Source organism: Marmota monax, unplaced genomic scaffold (assembly GCF_021218885.2).
Source record: "Marmota monax isolate L192 unplaced genomic scaffold, Marmota_monax_Labrador192_F-V1.1 WCK01_AAM20220418_F8-fsc00017, whole genome shotgun sequence".
In the NCBI taxonomy this organism is placed as follows: Eukaryota; Metazoa; Chordata; class Mammalia; order Rodentia; family Sciuridae; genus Marmota; species Marmota monax.
The window spans coordinates 2,877,681-2,901,623 of NW_026695241.1; the positions used below are offsets into that span (position 1 = coordinate 2,877,681).

Here is a 23,943-nt window from a genome sequence, read left to right on the forward strand (position 1 = left end):
ATGAAAACTAAACCTGCTGCTCTGTGAAAGGCAAGACCACGAGGACGAGAACCCAAGCCACAGACTGGAGAAAATACTGGCTTATCTGATAAAGGGTTGTCATGCAGCGTACACAAAGAACTCTCAGAGCTCAACAAGGACACAGGGAACCCAGTGTTCAAAAAGGGACAAAGACCTTGACAGACACCGCACCAAAGAAAGTGTACAGATGACAGGCAGGCATATAAAAAGAAGACCCATGTCATGTGTCCTCAGGGAAATGCACACCACAGCAAGGAGCTATGGAATATAACAGTGCAACCCTGAGAATGGCCCAGGTCCAGCACACTGTCCAGGCCCCACACTGGGGCAGATGCAGAGAGGCGAGAACCCTCTTCCTGCTGGTGGGATGCAAGATGGCAGACAGAGCCACCTGGGTGACAGCGTGGCTCTGAGCAGGGTCTGAGAGCAGGCAGGGAAAAGGCTGGGGGTGCATTGATTCCCTCCATGGTCTGGCCCTGCCTGAAGACAGATGGCTGGATTTCAGCCCATAGTAGTGTCCTGGGGACAATAACACCAGAGGCACAGCTGCTGAGAGCTGATAGCTCGACCCATCCTCATGGCTCACTGACGTGTTCTGATTGTTACCTCGTCTGTCACTTCCTGTGAGTCCCCCCACGCCCACCCCAGGTGCTGGGGATGGAACTCAGGGTCTCCTGCACGCTGGGCAAGTGCTCCACCCCTGAGCTAGAGTCCCAGTCTTCAGCAAGCATTTCTTATCATTTTGTTCTTTATTTTATGTCCCTCTACTTTCAACCACAGGGGCTCAGGAGAGTCCTTCACAAAGGAAATTCCATTGTCCTGAAGTGGAAAAAGAAAAGGAAAAACTGCCTGTGGATTGTAAAAATGCTCATGAGTTCTTCCTCCCGCTGTAAGGATTTGGCAAGCAGGTAGAAATGATTCTGAGAAGCATTAAAATTTCTTGGAAGTGCGTTGCTTCAGCTTCTCACTTCCTGCCCCTGATTGGCACATCCAAGCAACAACTGATTCAGAACTTCTTTAAATATTTGCTGGATTGTTCTTTGGTTCCATCCCATAGAAGTTTAACATGGAGCCATTGTTCCTGTGGGTCTTTAAAGCTCTTCACCATACGTTTTCAATCAGCCTTAGACAAGCGACTACATGCCTTCCCAATGGCCTCCACAAGCTCTAACGAAAACTTCTCTCAAAACTTCTGCCAGCTGCATCAAAGAACAAGAGGCAATAGAAAGCAGTAGCAGAAACAGAAATCCAAGCTGCACTGTGTACTATGTGGCATTGGCAAGTTACTTAAACTTTCAGAGCCTCGGTGGTCCTGTGTGTACAATGGGGATAATAATGCCTCTGATTTATTGATGTTCTTAATACCAACCTCTGTTGAGTGCTATCTGTCTGGTACTTTGCCAAGCACTTTGCATAAAGGAGAGCAGCTCAGAGCGGTTCAATGACTTACCGTTACAATTCAGGTTCCTGGAAAACACGCTGTGAGGTTCGCATGCAAGAAGTTTACTTAAGGAATGCTCTCAGGAGCAACTGTGAGGAAGAAGTAAGAGAAGTGGGTTTGGACAGAAGGAGAATTTCAATGCAGTTGCCATAGTCACCTTGAACCCCACAGGGCACCCTGAGTGGAGACATGCCAGATGAAGTCAAAGGGACTGGGCCTGGGAACCCCCACATCAAGCCATCGCTGGTATGGATCCCTCCCAAGGGGTTGTAAAATGGGCAAGACAACTCCCTTCAGTGCAGAACAATTGTCATAAAGGAACAAGTCACAAGCTGACAGCGGCCAACCCTGTGGGCAGTGGAATGAATGGGAATCGTAGTCTGGAAGGGGGATCCCCCATACCACAGCACACTCTACATAGGTGGCCCAGGGATAATGAGTGCCGGAGTCAGAACTGAAACACAGATCCACCTTGTCCCAAAGCCCAGTCTCATCCGCTCTGATCCACTCTGCCACACCACACTTGTCTTTGTGAAATAACCCACGTGAACTTCATGGAACAGACAGCGCTAATTGGATGTTGATTTCTGTACCAATCGAGGTCCAATCAGGAGACAGAAGCCACAGTGTGACTTAAACAGGGCAAGTTTCACATGAAGAGATTAAGTTCTGATGCAAGAGTGACCACAGAACTCTGCAGGGCACCAGGGCAGACAGAGGAAGATAAACTTGGGAGGGAGGGTCTCCTTCCCAGACGTCGGGCTTCACTGGAGAAGGTGCTGCTGCCGCACATTGGATGTCAGAGAGGTTTGCCGGGTTTCCTAGGAAAACATCCAGAGAGAGGAGGACTCTGGAGGAGGACGTGTGGTGACCATATGGGAGAGCCATGGCATCAGAAGGGTCATGGGAGGCAAAACTTAGAATGGGACAGCAAATGGAGGGACATGGGACACAAGTGCCAAGGACAGGAAGTCTGAAGCTCATGGAGTCAATGTTGAGGAAGTTGTGATGTCCAGGTAGCTGCGCTGGGCCTTGGTGTGCTCGGGATGGCACCAGCAGGTGTCCTCTCACAGACACAGCCCTATTCCAATGCCCCTCAATGCCTCCCCAGCGCCCCCTGTTGAGAAAGCTTGGCATCACGCTCAGTGTAAAGGAGAAATGTTGAAAGAGATCCCTTCCGTGACCTCAGAGCGTGTATTTAAGTGTGAATCTGTAGGGGAAAGACTATAAATGGTTAACTGGCATAAGAAACATAATCATAGATCAATTTTTTAAAGAAGTCAAAATAATGAAGAAACTCAATTGTTAATAAAAAATAAATGAATAAAAACCTAGATCAACACACACACATGCACACACACACATGCACACACACAAATCTGCAAATCATTATGCCCTGGGCTTTCCCTCCACTCCACCCACCACACAGAGCTCCCCTAGGGAGGGAATATTGCAGCTAACGTGCTAATGCCGTACAACGTTCCTGGCATACAGCAGGTGCTGAATAAATGTTAGGTACATGAAAGTAGGTGCCTGCTGTGCTTGGGTAAGGGCATTCCCTGGAGGTTGCCACATCCCCTATGAAATGCACCCAGAATGGGTCCCTGCTTTGGCAGAGGATGTCACAGAAGCACTTTTGTCCCCTTGTCATGATTTAGGCTTTCTCTCTGGCTTCCACACTTAGCTTCAAGTTGTTTTTTTCAATGTAAAAACAAATGTCAAACAGGACGAAACTCGAAACTGAATGGAAAGGGGAGCAGAAAATCGGGATCCTGGAGGATGCGCGAAGGAGGCCTCAGGGAGATGCAGGAGGGAGGGCGGCCCACGGGAAAGCTGGGGGCATCTCCCGCACACCTTCCACAGACAGTGAAAGGGTTGGTGCTTAGGAGCTGGTTTCTCTGAGACTCTCAGGAGCAAGGACTCTCCAGTGTCTCAGGTTCTGCCACGGTCATGCTTACAGGGAGATGACAGATGTGGCATTTGGTAGATCCCACTCCAGGAGAATGGGCCAAGATCTGGCATGTGACTGAACCCACCTGACTCCTAGCTGCCCCACAGTTGTGGGGTTGGTCCACGGTGAGTAGCCGGGGCACCCCCACGTGTCTCAGTTTCCTGTAACTTCTGCTCTTCCCAGGGATGGACAGATTCCTTCCCATCCTGGTAAGGACCAGACCTGAGCCACACCTAAATCTGGGGCTGCACAGTGAGAAAGGAGAGTGGGTGTGGGCCTCTTATGACAGATGAGGGTTTGCAGCCCCAGGAAGCAAGACACGGAATGGCAGAGTCATCCTGGTGGTGACAGGGCAACAAACCTAAGAGGAAACCAGCCAAGGAGAAGGTCACAGAAATGCCGTGTGCCCAACACCGTGCTCCTCCGTGAAATAACCCAGGGGACTGCAGACTCAGGCCTCATGTTCCCCGGACTAAAGAGCTTTGTGACCTTATTCTTGGGACTGTTTTAATTCTTTATTTATTCGGTCTTTTTAGTTATTGGTAACGGTGGAATGCATTTCCACATATCCTACATACATGGAGTGTAACTTCCATGTATGTGTGTCTTTGTATTTTTCAGCTGTACTTTTTTTGAACTGTAAGAGTGATACACAGGGGTATATAGGCAAAATCATAAAGAGAAGTTTCGTTTCCCCTACAACCTCACCTTTCAGGAAAAACCAGCCTTAACTGTTTGGCTAAAGATAACTGAATAAGGAAAACAAAAACAAACCAAAACAAAAGCAAACAAATTAAGGGAAAAAAAATAACCACCCGACTTCTTTTCCTGATAACGTTAGAACAAGTAATTTGAACTCACTCTCCACCAAAGACAGTGAAAATAGCTGAATTCCATACTCTTCAACTGTCTTCCTTACAGCAGTGGAAACCCGGCAGGATAATGAGATTCACTGAGCCAGGATCCAGGAAAGGATGAAAACCCAGGAAGACAAGCTGGGCCGCCGTCACCAGGCCAGTGTTTGCTGATCTGAAAGAGACGGCGGAGCTTATGAGGAACCCTCGGCCCCGGACAATAGGAAACAAACTCCTCAATTCGAAATATGGGCAAAAATGCGAACAGACATTTCACTAAAGAAGAAACCCAGGTGCCGAGGGGAAGAAACCAACCAAACGCAAGGAGACCATCTGTGCCGTTATATTTGAAAAAAACCTGGAAGCCAAGGGGACCCAGAGCAGATCAGCGGCTGCCTGGCCACGTGGAAAATGGGGGATCCAGCCTTGTGGGTGGGGCAGTTACCTTTACACCGTTTGTGCTGTTGTGGTGAGAGTCTTAGACTCCATACTTTCAAGGAAATTTAACTGTGAAGATTTGAGATGGTGGTTTGTGGGCGGTATGCATCTTTGAGAGAGGCTGGAGGAGGCTTGGGTGGGAGGCAAAGAGGTTGCAGTGGCCCCAACAGCTACCCAGGCGGAGGGGCTTTGCCGTTTCCCAGGCCCTCCCTGCTGGATGTCTGCTCGGCTCGACCTCCCAGCCCATCTTCACATCAACTCAGAAGTAATACATTATCTCACAGCGACAAGAGTCCTGGGGCACAGAGAAGTTTGTAACTTGGCAAGATCACCAAGTACAGATGGCCCCTGACGTCAGACAGCTCAACTCACCATCGTTCACCTGAAAGTCAGGTGGAGACACACCGAGGTCAGAGCAAGGTACGGAGCTAAAGTGAGGATGGCCACAGGAGAACCGTGTCCCCATTGCCCACCCAAGTGCTCCAGAATGACATCAGCAGCTTCTGGCTGTATAGAAAGAACAAGAAGGAGTCACAGCGAGTCGGCGGTTCCAGGCAAAGAAAGGGGACAGCTAGGAGCAGAGCTGCTCATTATCCTCATGGGGTCAGGGAGTCGGCAGAGTCCTGTCGTGGAGGTCAGGATAACCCAGGGGACTGCAGACTCAGGCCTCATGTTCCCCGGACTAAAGAGCTTTGTGACCTTATTCTTGGGACTGTTTTAATTCTTTATTTATTCGGTCTTTTTAGTTATTGGTGACGGTGGAATGCATTTCCACATATCCTACATACATGGAGTGTAACTTCCCACTCTTGTGGTTGAACGTGACGTGGAGTCACACTGGTCGTGTACTCAGATATGACACGGGAAAGTGACGTCTGACCCATTGTGTTGACTTTCCCAGTCCCATCCTTCTTCCCCTCCCCCCAGAGTCCCTGCAGGCTCTGCACAGAGGCAACCTTTGCTGTTGGACCCCAGCTCCGGCAGCTGTTGCTATGGCGATGAGGGAAAGGTGTGGGTAACTGAGACCAAGAGGGAGACAGGAGAGCTGGGGATAGAGTGTGCCAGGGTGGCCGAGGAAGGCTGTGGGCGACTGGCTGGCGGTCAGGGCTCAGGACTGGAATATGTTGTGGCCCTTGTGCTTTTAATGGAAGGCAGCACTTCACCATCAAGACTCTCACTCAGAAATATTCTTCAAGTCTAGCCACCCAGGAAGGTCTTCCTCCCTGTCGTAGACTGTAACCCTCCGCCACCACCAATGCACATGTTGAAGTTCCATCCCCTCATGCACCGGTGTTAGGAGGAGGGGCCATGCGTGGGGACAAGGTCATGAGGGTGGAGCCTCGCAAATAGGACTAGTGTCCTTGGAAGAGAAGATGCAAGAGCTGGCTCCCTGCCTCTGTCCTCAACACCTGAGAAGACAGCCCCCTGCCAACCAGGAAGCAGGACCTCGGGTCTGCAGGCACCTTGATCCTGGGGGTCAGTCCTCCAGAACTGTAGCCATGAGTGTTTGCTGGTTAAGCCACCCATCTACGGTGACTTGTTAAAGCAGTCTGTCTCCATCTGGTCCAGCTGCTATAACAAAATAACCTAGACAGGGTAATTTGTAAACAATAGAAATGTGTGGCTCACGGCCCTAAAAACTGGGAAGGTCAAGGCTGATTTGGTGTCTGCTCCAGCACGTGTCCTCTGTTGCTGGAAAAGGTGAAGAAGCCAACTGGCACCTCTTTTTAGGACCTTAAGGGTCCGCAGAAAGAGAGAGAGAGCGCGAACGACCCCTTTTATTGAGAAGAAGCCGTTCAAATGAGTCAAGGGGTCAGGTTTCAAGGGACTGAGTCTAGCTTCCTGATGTCTGCTGTCAGCATGTTGACTGACATCTAGGAAGGCCACGCCCAAGGGCAGAGCAAGAGAAGGGGACACACAAAGGGCCTTTTCATGGAACATTCCATCCCAAACAGGGCAAGGGGGTAATATCACAAAGGGACAGGTGAGCGTAGCTCCACCCATGGGGATGCAGGAAGGCACGCCTACACATGAAGACACATTTTGTGACATTATGGGACTTCCAACATCGGGGCAGCCATCTAGGGCCACTTTGATGTGGCCAGATCATGGGAAGTGACCAACAGAGCCTCGACCAATCAGGAAAGGAAAATGCTGGTCACATGGTGTGGCCTCCCCCAATTGGGGATTAGGTATCAACCTGTGAATCTGGAGTGTGGAGACAATATTAGCCTGAACTAAGACATCCCTCTTATCCTATTAACTCTCTGTGGAAGTAACCAAAGTCTCCCTAGAAAGAGACAGAGTTTGTACCCAGACAGAAGATCAACACGCTTGGCCTGTGGCCCACAATGTATGCCAGAACCTACCCCAACCTTGACATAACCAGAGTTTCAGTTTATTCAATAGTAACTCATTAAAAACATTGTTTTCATGTCAAAACAAACAGATTTACCATCGAGCAAAAGGTGAAACTTTGTCAAGTTTTCAAAAGAACCCACTGCTTCAAAGGAACCTATCTGCTCCAGCCCCCAGGGAATATAAAACTACTCCTCCCCGGAGCTTGGAGAAATTCCACGAGAGGGTCCAAAAGCCATCATGTGCCCACAGGCCCCAGGGCTAGTCCTCTGCTGCATGGTGCTGTCTGTTTTGAGCTAGAACAATCCACAGCTGACGAGGTCACTGGGCACAATTGCTGGGCACTCCACATTCCTAGTGAAGAAGGAAACATGTGTCTCTGCACATTTGTTTGGAACCTGGGAACCCTTGGAGGGGAGTCACTGCCGGCAGTGAGCTTATCACCATGGCAGGGGGGCTGGCTCACAGACACCAACTGTCACACACGTCCTTTTCTTTTCGCTCTGCTCTTGTTCACAGTTACCTCCTGATTTAGTGGCCTCCTCTACTCTCCCCCTCGTAAGCCGGTGGGGCTGCCCAGAGCTGCTGTCCACCATGAGATGAAGGATGGAGGGCATGCTGCTGAGATCCCCTTGGGGACCCTTGGCTGGCTCTGTCTATCCGCGCACTCTTGGACTCTGCCGCCTGGTAATTCTGCGTGACCACTTGTCCCGCACATCCTCCCTGTTCCTGGCACAGTTTCTGTCTCTCCTCCGGAATGTTTCCTATTTTCCCGTTTTACCTAGATGGCAAGGAACACGCATGGAACTCAGAAGCAGCACAGCCTTAGCAGAACAGGCCGACCCCGTGGCCTACCTGAGTCTGCAAAAAGAAAGCTCAGATCTCCTCCTGGCCGCTGTGAGAGGTCAGGAGCTGCCCTCAAAGACCAGCTTACAGCGCCCAGCCACACCCGGAGGACGTTCTGACGGGTGAATGCCACGCCTGCTTCTCCTTTGGACAAAGCACTGACTAGGGTTGGGTCCTCTGTCACCTCCATGACTAGCGGGCCACATGGAAGGGACCTCAGTGTGGTTTGGGAGAAAATTAAATCATGTATTTGCCATTTCTCCTTACCTGACAGGGAAAGTAGGTGTCAGTCCTGCTAGAAATGATCAAGCCACTGTTCTCATTATAGCAAGGGAACCGAGAAAGATGGGGAAAGGAAAATCCATAAATAATAAATGACACAGTCTGGATTCAGCCAGTGTCTTCCTGGCTCTCTGACATCCGTCTTTCCTCCACATTGCAACAGTTTGAGGGTGGATTGATGAGAATCCAAAGAGACTCTTCTGAACGTTCTCTTTTTTCCAGGCCCAGTGCTGGACATTCTGCCCAGAAGAGGGGAACAAAGCTCATCCAAGGGACTTGGGCTGCTGAAATGTCCCTGATGTCAGAGGACTTAGAAGGCTCGGAGGACAGAGAAGCATTCGGGTCAGACTCATCTGTGTCCAGACTCTGTGGACAGTGGAGGTCTTTGGGGCTGATGGTGGGCTGCAGGCCTGGCCTCCTCTTGTGGGGAAGGACCAGGTGTGGCTCTTGTGCCAGGGGTGCCAACAGATGTTCTTTAGGTCAGGGGCTTTCCAGTCTGCGACTGGAGGTGACAGGGGACCCACCTAGATGGTGGGAGTAAGATGGTTGGGATACCCCAAAATGACAGCAGCAACCAGCTCAGCGCCTCTGCGCTCACATTCCCAGCCCCAGGTCGCCCCTGGGGGAAAGCAGCCTGGAGAGCAGCTGGTGAGCAAATGCTCCTCCCAGTGGGTGACAACTGAGCAGGGCTGCCTGGACGACTGTCCAAAGCAGAGGCTCCAAGTCCTGAGGTGAAAAAGGAAAGAAACAAATCACTGTTTCCGGTCATGGCCAGTTTGTTAGAATCACCTGTGCTAGGAAAAAATCTAGATTTTAAAAAGTTCCTAAAAGTGACATTAATTACAAGATGAGAAGTAGAAGAAACCAAGAACCCGGGGGCAAGCCAGGCAGAAGCTGCTTCTTCCCCGAGGGCGGCCCTGGTCTTACAAAGGCAGCTGCTCCTGGGACACTGGGCCAGCCCTCCAGGGGCAGAAACGCCCCCGCTGACATGGATGGCTCCTGAGCCCTCCTGTCCACAGATACAGGAGCCGTGTTGTCCACTGGGCTCCTCTTAGGGGCTCTGGATCCCCCACCATGTGCACGTGCACACACATACACTCACACACACACACACTCACACACACACTCACACAGTTAAGAGGAGTGAACATAAAGTTACCACTCACCATTTTCTGATGGGAATTAAGAAGACCTGGGGTGAGAAATATTGCTCACAATGGCCCCTGGCTTGTCACCAATGTCGGACACTCTACCACCGGAGGGAAGCAGGACTAGGGGAGGGGTCTTGGCAGCAGGTGACCCATCACACAGATTTTGTTGTGGTTTGGGTGTGAGGTGTCCCCCAAAAGCTCCTGAGTGACTCAGTGCAAGAAGGCTTGGAGGAGAAACGACGGGGGCCACAGCCTTAACCGTATCCGTGGATCCGTCCCTGATGGGATTAATGAGTGGTGCCTGGAGGGGGGGTGTGGCTGGAGGAGGTGGGAACTGGGGCGTGGCTTTGGGGTCTACATTTTGTATCTGGAGAGTGGAGTCTCTCTCTGCTTCCCTCCACCCCACTCTTCCCCCGTGATGTCCAGCCTCACCTGGATCCCGAGGAACGGAGCCAGCTGTCCATGGACAGAGACCTCTGCGACTGTGAGCCCCCAAATGAACTTTCCCTCCTCTAAAATTGTTCTGGTCATAACAGGCTGGTTAAAACAGATTCTGACAAGAGAACAGGCATCACCGTGGGAGGGGCAGGAATCCTGGGGCCCATGGCAAAAGGGCGGGACTGGGACAGAGGTCCCTTCCGAAAAAGGCAGAACTTGGGAGAGCACCCGGTGTCCTCTTTGACTTGCTGAAATTCAGCCGTTTCCTGCAGCATTTTGCTTTCTGTTCCCTGAATCTCTTCCTTACAGGCAAAGAGGGAGAGTACCACAGAGGCCACGGCCACGTCTGATCTGAGGCCACCACATGGCAAAGCCTTGTGACCCTTGGAACTAGCCGAGGGCTGAGTGGAGACACTGGGCTCCCGATTCCAGGCCCTGGGGCTTCCTCAGGCAAAGACCTTGCTGTTAGTGTTTCTGTGTCACAAACAACCTGCATTGAGGCTTCGGTGATACTCGAGACACACTTCAGCCTGCTCTTGTGGTGAGAGACTGTAAAAAAGGTCAGAAAGTGGCATTCTAGCAGGCTAGGTGGGGAAGAGTGCTAAGGAGAGGAACAAAGAACTGGGAAGGGGACCGTGGAACATCAAGGGCAGGGGCTTACATTTTAAGAAAGAGTGGCCAGAGGAGCTCTTACTGCTAAGATGTTTGAGGAAGCCCTGAAGGATACAAGAAAGGTAATCAAATGGTCTTAAAGGGAACAGAACTCTAGACTGAGAGAACCAGTGCAAAGACCCTGGGGCATATTTCAGGAAAACAATAGAAGCCAGGACAGCTGGAGAGGAGTGGGATGGGCTGCAGGGGTCATGCAGGATGAGGTCAGAGAAGAACAAGAAACTGGGGAGCAGCTGCAGTTGGCTGTCCCTGCTCCCTACTGAAGTGGCACCCCTTTCTCCACAGAAAAGCCCTCTTCACCATGGCTGATTTTAAGACTGTCAGCAGAAGAGTCTCTGCAAAAGAGTCCAAAGTAGATAAACTTCCTATTTTCGTGTTGCCCTGTTTTCTTGGCCACTGGCCGAGAAGATACCAGCACTCCAGGTGCTGGACACCCCCTTACTAGTTTTTCACAAACGTATCCAGTATAGTAGTTTGTAGAAATGTGCAAACAAGGCCTCTGGCCTTGAGCTGGGCTTCACAGAGATGTCTCTATTTTTAAGATAAGTTACAAATGGGCCCATGGTAACAGCTGGCAGGGGGAGGAAAGGAAGGGGAGAAGAAGCTCCCCCCTTCTCAGGTGTTGTCCTTGAAGGGTTACCTTACCCAGAACAGTGAGAGAAAAAGCTGCTTTTATGTGAACTTCTGCAGACTGTGAACTTCTGAGCCCCCCCCCCCTTACATGCTGGGTATAAAACTCTGAAACTCCCTGAACTCGGGATTCGGGGGATTGATTGATTACAGCAAAAGCTGTGCCCTCTGAACCTGGCTGCAGCCAAATAAAATTGTTTCCTGCTGTCTTCGGTGCCTTGCCTCGTGTGTCCCTACAACAGTAGTTTGGTTGATTAAAATTGGACTCAGCACTAACCTGCAGTTAGCAAGTTAGTCTTTGTAAAAACTTCATCGTTGACTCCAAATTACTGAAGATGTTTCTCGAAGAACAGTAGCATGATCTGATGACTGTGTCGAGTAGGGACTTCAGGGGGTCCCAGACAGAAGTATGAATAAGGATGCTGTGGCAATGCGTCAGTCTGTATTTTATTACCAAAATAAAATGCCTGAGGCTGGGTAGCTTTATTTTTTAAAAAGGCGTATTTAGCTCAGTTCTGGAGATTCAAAGGCAGGGTGCTGGCATCAGTGTGGCTCTGGTGAGGACTTCATGGCAGTTGGTGTCACGATGGCAGAAGCACATGCAAGAGGGAGAGATCATTTGCCAGATGGGAAGCCAATGAGGTTGCAGAGTGGCTGGGATTATTCTTTAATAACGTGCCTCTCTGAGAACTCACCTAGGGGGCCACCAGAGCTACCTGGATCCCTTCCAGGTACAAAGGACCTCCCATTCGCCCCCCCCCCCCCTTAAGGGTCCCACCACCTCAACACTGGTGCGCTGAGGAGCCAGCCTCCAACACACAAAGGCTCGGGAGACGAACCACCTGACATGCAATAACCCCAGCCAGGGACGAAGGAGGCCGGACCTGGCCAGGCCACAGCTGTGGAGAGGGCAAGCTTGTCCCTACTCATTCTGAAGGTAGGGCTGGTGGGATTTGCTGACCCATCAGACGTGGGACGAGAAAGTGGTGGGAAGGTCATCCCAAGGGCTTCCTCTTGGGCAGGTAGGAGAAGGGAGCCGCCATCTACTGCAGGTTATCCGCTCAGTGTCCCTTAGCTCCCTGTGACCTCTGAGAACAGTGGACCTAGGTCCTTTAAAAGCCTGTCCTCTGGCGGCTGGCCCATCTGGAGCTCTGTGAGTGCAGAGAACCAGAGAGCCCTGGCAGGAGGGGAGGAGGCCGCTGCCCCTCTCCAGTGTCCTCCCTGGACAGCCTCCTGCAGGCTCAGGCCTCCACCTCCAGCCACCAGCGGCTCCCCTGGCACCACTTGGGCTGCTTTGAGGACCGAGTGGCTCTAGTGAGATGCCTCCCCGTAAATGGCTTTCCCAGCAACCCTAGAAAGTAGGTTTCTAGCAAGTTCTGGAGAGTAGGCTTCAAGAACTGTCTGCCAACACAAGGCCACAGTGACTCCTCTGAGGTTCAGGAACTCATGGCTGACCCTCTCCAGTGAGCCCGGCATCTCAGCTCTGGGGCTTGGGGGCCCTTCTTGGTGTTTTATCTCAGTCCTAGAGGTAGTGCTCTTTCTTTTACCTGGTCTCTTTTTCTTTAAAATCCCCTTGACTTTTTACAAGCCAGTGTCCCGTTATTTCAATTGCTCTCTGCAGTCGGTATCTTTTGTGCGTTAGACAATCCCTGTTAAAGTCACTGCCTGTTATCCCTCATGATTGGACCCAGACTGACAGGAAATCATCACTAAGAGTCGACCCAGAAGACGGAGGACCTGGGGTTTTGGAATTCACCCGGTTGTGTCCTTGAGCTTGACTCAGCACCGGGCTCCTCGGCCACATTGGTAGTGTGGGCACATGGTGGCATCAAAGTCAGTCAAGGCTTCACCCGTGCTAGTTGTTGTGACAATCAAGATGACTATCAGCAAAAGCAAAGGGCCTTCTGAGTGCCCGCGAGCACTTAGAGGGTGAGGGCGAAGGCCAGTTCCAGGGCCTCTCTGTTCAAGTCCATCTGAGAAGCAGACACTTGTCTGGTGGCCTCAGAACTGTTTCTTGTCCCCACAGGACTGACGTGGCTGAAAGTCAACCACAAAATTTAATCCAGTGGGTTGCCAAACAGCAGTGACATTGAATTCAGAGTCCTCACAAGTGGCCCCTGTTAATTAGGACATTGGAACAAAAATGGAATCCTTAAAACTTAGAATAGGGGTGTCGGCTTGACGAACCTGGAAGTGCTGGACATTTCTCACATGTGTGATAAGAGAAAACTGGGAAGAGGGGAACGTGAGCGGCCGTCTTCTCGGGGGTCTCACTTAACCCACCCTTTAGGACGGTGCAGGAGCCGAGTGGATTTGGAGAATGACCTTGGACTACTGCCAACAGTCCCTCGGGCCCACAGCAACAAGGACACTGTGCCCATCACCATCACGTCTGGCCACAGTGAGTGCTTTGACGTCTTTGATAAGGGTGCCCTTGTGAGCGTGCCCAAGTTCAGGGGCAGGTAGCCTCACAGAGGAGGTTTCCAGGGAATGTGTGGTCAGGGCTGTGGCTCGAGGTCTTTCCAAGGACAAGCCGCTGCACCCTTCTTCCCTGGCCACCCCCAAAGAGGCTCAGTGCTCACTGGGCTTATTCGACAAGTTAAAGGAATCCGTCTGGTACTCCTGGTCCACAATAAGTGCTGTTCTCTTCTGTTTTTCCTCCATCTAACAAACACCTACCACTATTTTCTTACTTGTTATCATTTCCTAGAACTTTCTAGAATCCTCCTGTAGGGCCAGGAATCAATTCTTTCCTGCCTCAGGGCCTTTACACCTGCCCTTTCCCCCTATCCAGCATGTTTCTCCATCTGTCAGTGATTTGGTTCCCTCTTCAGAGATGATTTCCCTGATCACCTCCCTAAGATGGGTCCCCACACACAGTTTTATTTTCTGTCATGGCTCCTTCTAAATTTCCTCCAGATCACAGCATTTCTGTTACTTACTTGCTCATCTTCCTTGAAGACTTTAGCTACTGGCTTATCCTCAGGCTCCATCACCCGTCCTGTTCCAGTTCTTTGTAGTTTCCATATGCACATAGAGAGACCTCCCCAGTCCAGAGCTCCTCGTCCCACTGAAGCCACGCTCTCTGTGGCCACACCCTTTCTGCTGTAGTTGCCAAGACTGTGACCCGTCACTATACTCATGGACCCACGTGCTCCTTTTCCCCTGATTGTACTGGCAGAGGCCACCCCGGCTGAGTCCTCCTCGCAGTGTACTCCATATGGACCCTGCAACAGCAGGAGATGGAGAGGCACCGTCACCATAATTAGCCACAGTTTAGATCTGCAGTCACTGTAATCCCCGGGGACCTTCTCCCCTCCCACACCCTCACCCCGCCCACTCCCTGCCATCACTCTCCGCTAACAAATAGGCTTTTCCTGCAGGACCCCATGTCAGGTCCTCCAGGATGCACACAGGGAAATAAACAGGTTTCCAGTTTCCTAGCACACAGGACAGTAAAACTTGTCTCACCCACAGGACAGTAAAACTGTCTCGCCCACAGGTGCAATAATTTTGAGAAATTTTATCTGAAAGCAGAATAGGACAATAAGACTTAGGGTCTAGACTTACTTCAAACATATGGAATCATTAGTTCAATTTTTAGCTTGTAGCAACCAAAATAATAACTTTAATCACTTCAAGGCAAACAGATTTATTGTTTTAACTAAAAGGATACTTATAATAGCAATTCTATGGCCATGAGATGGCCTGAAAATGTCAATGTCTAATTGTTTTAGTCAGGGTAGGTTAAGTTTTGCCTCAGTAACAAACAGCCCTTACGATCTTAGTGATTTCACAACAGAATGTCTCTCTCGCGCCCGTTGGCCACTGGATAGAATAACTCTCCGAGCATCCATCCTTCAGGGCATCATGTGTGAAGCAACACAGTAGTCTGAGGTACCCATTCTTAAGGCTTCACTTCTCAGCACAGGGCCGCCATACTGACCATTGTGAGGTAAGATAGACTGGAGTCCTCAAAGGCTCTTCCCTGCTTCAGTCCAGGTGTGGCACCCAACCTTGCTTCCTGCATTTCCTGAGCTGGAACATGGGCAACTGGGTAAGCATTGCCTCCTGTTTGCCCTCAAAGAAAGGAGAAGCAGACATTGGCAAGCACAAGCAATGTCTACCCTACTCAGCCCTCCCTTCCAGAAACTTCTACTCAGCCAACTGTGCCCTGGCATCTGGTTTTCAGAGCCCCACAGTTTCTTCATGAGGGTCAGTTTATGGCCTGCAGGGGGCAAACCGTCACCTGAAATGGCCTGGACCCGTGCACCCTGCTCAGTAGGAGCCTTTGACGTGCGTTCCCCAGGCGCTGGCAGGAAAGGACAGTGGGAACAGATGTTGGCTGAACCTAGGAAACAGGGATTCTCAGTTAGCTCTAGCCATCTCTAGGCTTGTTGGCCTCCAGACCAGACGCAGGGAGTTGAGGAGAACAATATGTCCTCGTTCTTTTTCTCACAGATGCACACGTATCTACTGCTCTCCCCAAGAAGCTGGAAAAGGAAGGCAAAACCATTTTCCCCGCTACAAAGGCAGGGAGGAGTGATTTCCACGACACGTAAATGCCGAGGGCTATGTTCATGTGGGTGTCTGTGCATGCCTTCCCACACACACGCTGAAGGTATAAAGCTGACTGCAATGTCACAGCCCGTTACAGGAAGGGACGGACCCACAGACCTAGGAGAAATGGAGACCCTGTGTTCGTGTACATGGAGGGTGGCACTCTAGGAAAATCTACCAACAAAGACACGAGAGAGGTTTACCAGTCAGGCTTCCTGCCCGGTGTGGTGGACACAGGGCAAAGACCATCAGCTGGCTTCCTGCTGAGGCCAAAGTCCAACGAAAGAGGAGAGAAGCCACAGCAAACTGTGTGGGATGAAGAGGTTTATTCAGAAACCTCTTCAGTTAAAACTTTGCAATCCCAGGACTCCAAGGGACCCAACCTGACACAGTCCAGGGGGCCCATGGACAGCTCTCCCCTCTGTGTGCAGGTTCGTACACCGAGCTTGAGGTCGCAGGGGACACAGGCTAGCAGCCATGGGTGCAGGTGTGCCCGCTTGATCTGGAGTCGTGGTTTAGCAAGTCACGCCTGGAGGTCTGGTTCCTAATGGTAAAAAGTCACAGTTTCAGAGTTCTGCACAAAGATCCAAAGGGGGATCTTGGCGGTGCTGTTTCTGCATGTGAAAATGTCCTTGGAGGCAGAAGTATGGGATTCCCTAAGGTCTTTCCATGCTAATGAGGCCAGCGGGTTAATCCTTAAAGTCCAGGCCCAGGGGGTCCCATCCTCAGGGAAGCTTCTGGGTTACACACCTGGTACAAACTGCAGGAGGACAGTGAATGACAGAGACTTAACCACCTCTCCAGGCACCAGGGCCAAAGCCAAAATATGGCGTGCCTATCGCACAGGCCATGGATGTATTGCAACGTAAGCAAGAGAATAAGGAACCCAGCTGGCTCTCCAGGGCCAAACGCTGCCCCAGATACTTCACTTCTCTGCCTCAGATGCTCATGGCAGAGGAGAATGACAGGGCTGTGACTCGTGTCCAGGACGTTGGGAGGCAGCCACCCTGGAGATGACTCAGCACCACATCCGACACCCGGAGGAAATGTGCCAAGGAACTGCTCTTTGCTCAGACCATACGGGGTATCTCCACTCTCCCCAAGCACCCCAAAGTAGGCATGATCCCCACCTTATTGCTGGGATCACAGTGACTAAGCTTCCCTGAGGGAACGCTCAGTAAATAAGCAGCTGATCAGGACCTGAGCCCTGGCTGACCTCCCCACGGAGGCCTTTCCACACTGTCAGGCTGTTTCCCAACTGAGGGCGTTTGGAGGAAAGCCAGAGCGATCACAGAGAGCACCCAGAAAGCCACCTTCCTAAGAAGACCTGAAAGAAGCTGTATTCAAACACAGCATCCTTCCCCTGGGTTCAGCTAAAACGGATCAAATTTCCCTTCCTTGTAAAGGCCATCTGTCCTTGTGGAGACACGAACAACACATGGGAACATAAAGAACAAAGCAAAAGTCTCCCCAGCTAGTAAATTCCTGGATAATCTCTGGTGTGCCTCCTTCCAGAACCTTCTATGCATACACTTTAGTATTATATATATATATACACACACAAATATTTAATATGTATTTATATAAATATACATATATATAATATGTATACATTTTTGCCCCCTGTTGAGCAGCCTGCTCCCACCTAGCCCCCAGGGAGGGCGGGCTGCAGGGAGGGCCGGAGAGCACGGAGAGCACGTCCTCGCTGTTTGCTCAGCCTGGACCTTCCTGGCGGTGCTGTGGACCTGTGGTGTTTGCCCGCTTGCCCAACTCTGTGACCAGGCGAGGAGTGAGGAGCGGGCCCTGAGAACGGCCCGTGGCACGCACGTCATCGAGGAGTTCTCACCCAATTCCTGGAGCCATTTTGTTCCACCGTCCCAGGCCTTCCACTGAATGACTGGATTTCTACTCATCTGCCATTAAAATGAGTCACACAGTCATTCAGGGGGACTGAAAGGGAAGCTGCATTTACTGAGCCAGGAAGTTGGGGATCACTGCCTCCTGGATCCTCGCTGCAGCCCCAGGGCGTCAGGACCCCCGTCTCCATCCCATGGATAAGAAGGGCAGTGTCTGGCTCCGGGTTCTCAGCTGTCAAGGCAGGTCGGGGACTTGTACTGCGTCTCTGGGACCCTCCCCACTCTATTCCCCCAGGCCTTCAAAGCCAGCAGGAGGAGGCGAGGCTGCGGAGGACAGGCAGCCCCTCTTTTTAAAGGTTGTCATACTCTGGCCTCTCACCAGCCTCCGCACCCAGGAGGAGTGAAAGCTTCTTCATGTGAAGACTACACTGTGCTTTCACACTCGTGGGAATTCGCTCCTAACGCCGCAAATTAGGAACCACCCAGATGTCCATCAGTGGAGGGACCCTGTATGGTGCTCTCCTGCAAAGGGACGAGCTGAGCACAAAGCCCGAGCAAAGCACCCATTCACGTAGCAGGTTAGATGAATCTCCAGATTCATTTAAAGAATCCCAATAAGGAAAAATCCAGATAAAATAAATAAAAGTCCCAGGTAAAATAAGCAATCCAGATGCTGAAAGGTGTGTGATCACCATCCCATTTATATGCAGTCCCGGAAGAGGCAGATCCAGTCTCAGAGGAGAGGAGTCAGGACAATCATTGTCTTCAGGGGTTGACAGAAGGGGCAGGAAGGACTCCCTGGGCTTGTTCTGTCTGGCTCAGGGTGGTGGTCACACAGGTGTACCCAAATGTAAAAATGTACTGAGCTATGCATTTAGGATTTATGCTTTTACGACATGCAAACACCTCAGTAAAAATAAATCCATCAAAAGTGAAGGCAGGTTAGGCATTGGCAGGGAAGAGGTGGCCAGAGGGAGGGCAGGACGCAGGAGAGGCCGGCCGGCCACCATCCCTGGCCCCCTGCACCTCACCTCACCTCAGCAGCTGTGACAAAGCCCACCTTGCACAGAGCTGCTGTTAGATGGGCCAACAGGGTGCCTGGTAGCCAATCAGGAAACAGGCTGCTTTTGCTGGGATTATGCCTGTCAGCTCCTGGGCAGGGAGGTCAAGGTGAGCGGACTCTGCACAGGCCAGGTGGAGCCTGGGAGGAGGGGCCAGGCCCTGACGCAGCCCTGGTGCCTGTCAGTTTCCTGCCACTGGACTTCCGCCCATCCTGCTTCCCTACCAGGACTGTCCCTCTCTTCTCCTGGGGTAGACGGAGGGGGAGGGGGAGGCCCAGCCTTGGGTGTCATGGGATCCCAGCCGCGGCCATCCCAGGGTGGCACCCTGGCTGCTGCTCTCCCAGTCTTCCCTTTTAGCTTAAGTCACAAATCAACTGGTTGAGTTTTGGGTTGGTTGGTTTGGATGGGAGGTGGCTGATGTGCAGACCTCACAGGTTGGTGGGAAACAGGGCTCTGTGCAAGGAGCAGAGAACAGGGGAGAGGAGGGGAGGCGGGAGGGAGCGTGTGTCCACAGCATGGTGCTGACCTCTGGTGCCCCAGCGTCCTTCCTGCTCTGGGGAGCAATGGCGCCAACATCAAGATGGATGCAGAGCCTGGCGCAGTGGCAGTACGCCTGTGACCCTGGCGACTTGAAGACTGAGGCAGGCGGGTCACGAGTTCAAACCAGCCTCAGCAACTTAGCAAGGCCCTAGGCAGTTCCGTGAGACCCTGTCTCCAAATAAAACACAAAAAAGGGATAGTACACACCACCACCCCCCCCCCCCAAAAAAAAAAAAGAAAAAAGAAATGGATACAGAATGATCAGAAAGACGGCAAGACATATCCCGAGCAGAATCTGGCAGAGGGAAGTGTTTGCAGAATCGACACTACCTGGCAAGGTCTGAGGAGCCTCAGCCTGCCCGGCACACTCCAAAGAGCTTACAGAACCCACCAGCGCCCTGGTGCCCGTCAGTGTCCTGTCACTGGACTTCTGCCCTTCCTGCCTGCCCTACGGAGGAATGTTCCTGTGGGTTGTAAAATTCTTGCTTAACCTTGGCAGAGCATTAACCTTTTCTAAACTGCGCCCGTGTTTTCCCGACTCGCACATCCATCACCTCTCCTGACCCTGATCAAATACGTCTGCTTTATTTGAATCTCAGTTATGACTTTTTGGCTCACAGGAGGGAAGAACGGCACCCACTGCCCTGGACCAGGGGAGTTAATAGACAGGATGTGTCTAAAGCAGAGCCTGGCAGGAAGTAGGTGCTCAGGAAAGAGCAAGCCTGACGCAAGAGGTCGCGCCCTGCCTCAAGCCAGTGCAGGGGTGTGCAGCAAGAGAGGCTCAGTAAAACGGGTCAAATGGAAAATTCCCAATGTCAACAAGGAAAAGTCAACAGGGCAGATGGACACTCGGAGCCAAGGTTGAGTTGAGCAAGTTCTGAGCACCAGCGGCCCACACAGAGCAGATAGCTGAACACCCCACGCAAGGCCAGCCTGCACACACAGCCCCGCCTGCAGCTTCCAGAAGGAAGGCTGTCACCCTCTTCATGTCTTGGAACCAGAGACAATGAAGATGGGCCTGGACATGGTGTCACGTCCAGATTGCTGCGGGGAGAAAAGAGATCTAAAAGGACTTCTTGGACCAAAACATGACAAGTTGATCATTTAAAAAAAAAATTGTTAGTTAAATGGGACAGATTGCATCTCCTAAGAGCCACCAGTCCGTTATGGCCATTAGAGCTTGAAAAGAGTGAAGTTAAACTAAAGTTGTGGTCAAACATCACTCCCATTCATTTTAACAAGAAGGCCAAGCTATGGACGTGTCTTTGATTCTTCTGTTAACTACACAGTGGGCCACGTTGTGCAGATTTGCCTTGCTTCTCTCCTCTGAGGGTGGATGAGAAGTGAAAACAAGAAGCCATGAGGCCACTGGCTCCAGAGAAAGCAGAATTTACCCTTGTGTGGGCAGCAGGCTTGGAGGTTGGGCACAGAAGACAAAAGTGTCCGCTCGTCCTTGTAGGTTGCAAATTGGTTGATTTGCAAGGTGTGAGGGTGGGGGTGAAGAGATGGTGCTTTGATTCATCTCCTGGGGTATAAATTCTGGAATAACTAGGTATAAACAAGTTAGGAGAAGACAGATCCAAGTGCAGGCTCTGCCAACCCAGCAGGGCTGTGTGGAATGCCCCACAGACATCACCTCGCTAAACCCTTGCAAGAACTGTGTGCAAAAAGGACTCATCTCCATTTTACAGATGGGGAAACTGAGGGCCAGAGAAGTGTACAAGAGCCCTGCCCCAAATCCCCAGGCTGCCTGGGGTTTCAGGCACCCCACTACCTCCTCAGCCCCTCTCAGATGCTCAGAAAGATGCTAAATATACCTGGCCCCCTCCCTTCAGGAAGCAAAATGAACACCAGCTACCAAGAGGTGGATGGCAGCCTTTCTGGATAAGCAGAAGCTGCAATCTGAGGCATTTTCCCTGGGCACAGAGGGCTATCCTGTTAACTTGGGCCGAACAGAGCCATCACTCCCTCTCGGAGCCTGGGACCCCCTGAAAGGTCACACCCATGGCCCACAGTGGTTAGCAGCAACGTGGGGCCTGCGTGTGCCCGGGCTGCCTGAGTGTCTGCATGCTATGGCATTTTCGCTTCCCAGTCCTGGAGGAAGTGACGGGTCAGCCCTGTTCCACAGATGAGGAAACAGAGGCTCCAGGGTTACATGGCCCAAGATCTCACAAGGAGGGAGTGGTGGCAGGAAGGCCTGCACCCCTATGCACACCCCTGACATGCCACCACCACTGACCTACACTGTCCCCTGCTTCCCAGAAGGGAGCCAAGGCCTGGGAGGGTGAGCGTGGCATGGGTGTGTCCACATGTGTGCACGGGGTAGGGGGTGGGGGCACAGGCTGGGTCTGCACTAGAGCTCTGACGACCGGTCAGCTCCCCCGAGGGCCACCAGGCCCGCTGCGTCTCCTTGATCCACTTGGCCTGAGGACCCTTCCACAGCCTTCCTTGATGTGGACTCCACCCCACAGGGAGCCCCCACCCCCAGTCTTATGGAGCCCCGTCTACAACCAGCCCTGGGACGGCCCATGGTGCATTCACCCCCAGGGAGACAATTGGAGGCTCAGCAGCTAACTCCAGGTGTGACCAGTGGATAAGACTTCCCCCCACTGCAGCCTGGCATCTGTGGAGCTGTTTCTTCAAAAATGGTCATGGTCCCCACACCCCCTAGGAATTCTGGCCTGTTTCCCCAGATCCTCCCAGCCCCTCCTTCCTACCATGGTGTCCAGAACAGGGCGAGGGCGAGCCCTTGACCCCAAGGGCCCGACCCCTAGATCTGAGCCCCTTGCAGGCCCTGACGGCCCCCCACTTTCTTCATTCCTCCTCCAACTGCTACAGTGGCCCCCTGGGGTCCCTTCTGGGACCTGCGACACACCTTCTGGGACCTGCGACACACCCCTGGGGTCCCTTCTGGGACCTGCGACATCGTGGGGCACAGATGGGCCTTTCAGAGCACTTTGCTCCCTCCCCTCTGCAGCTGCCTCGGAAATCTGCCGAGATGTCGGTGCCAGGCTTGGGGCCAGTGAGTGAGGCCTGTCTGTTCCCGTAACCCTCTCAGCCAGCGAGACTGTGCCCTCTACAGAGGTACAGGGGACCATTCCTCTTCCAAGTGCGGGTGACACATCCTGGATCACAGGGCCTAGACCCAGAAGCAGAGTGGGTGACCCGCAGCACTGCCTGGGCCCCCTGGACGGCCTGGGCCCCCTGGCTCAGAGCAAGGCCCCTTCCTGCCCTGGCTCTTCGCCCCTGCTGGATGTGGCACCCCCACCACGGGAGCGTCCTCCCTTGGGGCAGAGACAGGAGCTCCTGCCAACACACCAGGGAGTCGCAGGCACAGGAGGGTGGCACTGCCAGGAGTCCCAGGGAGAGGGGCAGCCACCTCTCGCTGACACACTTACCTACCTGAGGGGGCAGAGGGGCAGCAGGGAAGGTGGGGCATCTGGCACAGTGACAGATGGGAGGGACAGCTGGGCTTGGAGGGAGGCCATTGTACAGATGAGACACCAACACTGAGGCCCAGGAAGGGGAAACAGGCCCAGGGAGTACGGAGGCCTCCCCCTCAGCCACGGCACCCTCAGGAGAGGCCAGGGCCCGAGGGTGGAGGAGGGCTGAGCTCAGCTTCCCTTTCCTGCAGGGGGATGGGGTGCATGTTCCCTCACAGTGTCACTGAGAACGCCAGGAGGAAAGTTCCTGAAACGCCCCCTCGGGCCCAGTGACATCAGGGAGACCCGCTGGTGAGGGGCAGCCCCAGGGCCAGGCTGTGAGCTTACCTGGGACTGCCACATCTAGTCCTCAAGGCAGCCAGAGAGGTGGGGTCCCCATGTTAGAGGTGGGGAAACTGAGTCATAGAGAGGCTAAAGGACTTGAATGGGCTCCCTGGCCTGGACCTGAGTGTACCAGACAGTCCTGTGGGTCCTCTGGACACCAACAGGGGGGCCAGAGGGCACCCACCATTCTCTCAGAGACTGCAGAGGGCGGTGTGTGAGATTCAGGGTTGGACGAAGTTTTGAAAGGGATTGCAATCAAGAGGGACCCTATTAGCCTCAACCCTGCACCCCCCAGCCCACCTGTGAGGGGCAGTTCCCCAGGAAAATTCAAGTGAATTCTATGGGTCACTCAGGTGTTCTGGGAGCCAGAAGCAGAATCAGGCCTGGGACCAGCCAGAGATTGACCTCCTCCTGCTCAGGGCCACTGGTTGGCAGGCTGGACAGAGGGCCAGAGAGATCCAAGCCACAAGCCTACTGTGTTCCACCACTGGACCAAGGTCTGTCCTGACAACCTCATTGGGCATTGGGGCTTCCCAGCCCGTACTGACAATGCCTCCTTGGTCAGAGAGGTGAAGAGGCCTGCCTCAGACGGAACAGCTCTTCTTGACACTGCAGCCCTTGGCTGGGCTGACGGGCACCATGGCCAGGGTATCACGACTGTGTCCCCCCCCAGTCATGCCCCATTCATCCTTCAGGGAAGTCAAGAGAGTGTCTGCATGTAAGGCTGGAGGGGTGACTGCAGGAGCTGCCTCACTACTTTGGTCCTCAGGTTCCCCATCCGTCAGGTGGGCTCATGCTGCTCTGACTGCCAGGGCATCCGGGTTCCAGCACCAGGCATGTCCAAGCAGCTGGCTCAATAAACAGCGGGACAACCCCGAGAATCCCTGTGGCGACACCGGGCAACTCCATGGTGCTGTCCCAGACTCACAGTAGTGACTCACAACCCTCCGACACATGGCGCTGTGGCCGAGAGGTGGTCACACTGCAGAGGCTGTGCACCCCCTAGGAAGCGCCGATGGCAGCGTGGGTGGCAGCTGGGGATCTGGCCGATGGACTTAGTCCCTGTCTGTTTGCTTC

General features: G+C 52.6%; 2 long non-coding RNA genes across 4 annotated transcripts; one reads left to right on the forward strand and one right to left on the reverse strand.

Annotated features, from left to right (window-relative positions):
- Positions 1-7,081: 7,081 nt before the first annotated feature.
- Positions 7,082-9,889, reverse strand: LOC124090163 (uncharacterized). 3 transcript variants are annotated; one of them, XR_006850997.2, is made up of 3 exons: positions 9,358-9,471; positions 8,177-8,917; positions 7,082-7,844 (listed from the first exon to the last, which is right to left on the reverse strand). It is a non-coding gene; the product is annotated as an uncharacterized LOC124090163 (long non-coding RNA). The 3 variants fall into 3 exon arrangements; XR_006850996.2 differs by lacking the exon at positions 9,358-9,471 and adding an exon at positions 9,775-9,889 and having other exon boundaries at positions 7,082-8,917; XR_006850995.2 differs by having other exon boundaries at positions 7,082-8,917.
- Positions 7,867-11,281, forward strand: LOC131424016 (uncharacterized). Its single transcript, XR_009226386.1, has 3 exons — positions 7,867-8,031; positions 8,414-10,321; positions 10,738-11,281. It is a non-coding gene; the product is annotated as an uncharacterized LOC131424016 (long non-coding RNA).
- Positions 11,282-23,943: the final 12,662 nt, after the last annotated feature.